Source organism: Arachis stenosperma, chromosome 4, assembly GCF_014773155.1.
Source record: "Arachis stenosperma cultivar V10309 chromosome 4, arast.V10309.gnm1.PFL2, whole genome shotgun sequence".
Taxonomy (NCBI): Eukaryota; Viridiplantae; Streptophyta; class Magnoliopsida; order Fabales; family Fabaceae; genus Arachis; species Arachis stenosperma.
In genome coordinates, this window is record NC_080380.1 from 25,351,659 (window position 1) to 25,353,632 (window position 1,974).

The following is a 1,974-nucleotide window of genomic DNA, read 5'->3' on the forward strand; positions in this document are numbered from 1 at the left end:
TCAAATAAAGTATAGACTATTATATATTGCTGGAAAGCTCTGGATGTATACTTTCCAACGCTATTGAAAACGCACCATTTGTAGTTCTGCAGCTCTAGAGAATCCATTTTGAGTGCAGGGAGGTCAGATTCCAACAGCATCAGCAGTCCTTTGTCAGCCACCTATCAGAGTTTTGCTCAAGTCCCTCAATTTCAGCCAGAAAATACCTGAAATCGCAGAAAAACACACAAACTCATAGTAAAGTCCAGAAATGTGAATTTAGCATAAAAACTAATGAAAACATCCCTAAAAGTAACTAGATCATACTAAAAACTACCTAAAAATAATGCCAAAAAGCGTATAAATTATCCGCTCATCACAACACCAAACTTAAATTGTTGCTTGTCCCCAAGCAACTGAAAATCAAATAGGATAAAAAGAAGAGAATATACTATAAATCCCAAAATATCAATGAATATTTGTTCTAATTAGATGAGCGGGACTTGTAGCTTTTTTCTTCTGAACAATTTTGGCATCTCACTTTTTCCTTTGAAGTTTAGAATGATTGGCTTCTCTAGGAACTTAGAATTTTGGATAGTGTTATTGATTCTCCTAGTTAAGTATCTTGATTCTTGAACACAGCTACTTTTATGAGTCTTGTCCGTGGCCCTAAGCACTTTATTTTCCAATATTACCACCGGATACATAAATGCCACAGACACATGACTGGGTGAACCTTTTCAGATTGTGACTCAGCTTTGCTAGAGTCCCCAGTTAGAGGTGTCCAAAGCTCTTAAGCACACTCTTTTTTCTATGGATCACGACTTTAACCACTCAGTCTCAAGCTTTTCACTTGGACCTGTATGCCACAAGCACATGGTTAGGGACAGCTTGATTTAGCCGCTTAGGCCTAGATTTTATTTCCTTGGGCCCTCCTATGCATTAATGCTCAAAGCCTTGGATCCTTTTTACCCTTGCCTTTTGGTTTTAAGGGCTATTGGCTTTTTCTGCTTACTTTTTATTTTTTTTTCTATTTTTTTTTTGCAAAATTTTTTTTCTCAAGCTTTTGCTTTTTCACTGCTTTTTCTTGCTTCAAGAATCAATTTCATGATTTTTCAGATTATCAATAATATTTCTCTTTGTTCATCATTCTTTCAAGAGCCAACAATTTTAACATTCATAAACAACAAGATCAAAAATATGCACTGTTCAAGCATTCATTAAGAAAACAAAAAATATTGTGACCACATCAATATAATTAAACTAAATTTAAGGATAAATTCGAAATTCATGTACTTCTTGTTCTTTTGAATTAAAAACATTTTTCATTTAAGAGAGGTGAAGGATTAATGGAATTATTCATAGCCTTAAGATATAGTTACTAAATACTAATGATCATGAAGTAGAGACATAAAACATAGATGAACATATAATATAAAAACCGAAAAGCAGAAAAATATAAGAACAAGGAATAAGTCCACCTTAGTGGCGTCTTCTTCTTGAAGGACCAATGATGTCCTTAAGCTCTTCTATGTCCCTTCCTTGCCTTTGTTGTTCCTCCCTCATTGCTCTTTGATCTTCTCTTATTTCATGGAGAATGATGGACTGCTCTTGATGTTCCACCCTTAATTGTTCCACATTATAACTCAAATCTTCTAAGGAAGTGTTGAGTTGTTCCCAATAGTTGTTGGGAGGAAAGTGCATCCCTTGAGGCATCTCCAGGATTTCTTGGTGATGAGCTTCCTCATGCATCTCTTGGATTCCATGAATGGGCTCTCTTGTTTGCTCTATCCTTTTCTTAGTGATGGGCTTGTCCTCCTCAATGAGGATGTCTCCTTCTATGATAACTCCAGCTGAGTAACATAGATGGAAAATAAGATGAGGAAAAGCTAGCCTTGCCAAAGTAGAGGACTTATCGGCTGTTTTGTAGAATTCATGGGAGATGACTTCATGAACTTCTACTTCCTCTCCAATCATGATGCTATGAATCATGAT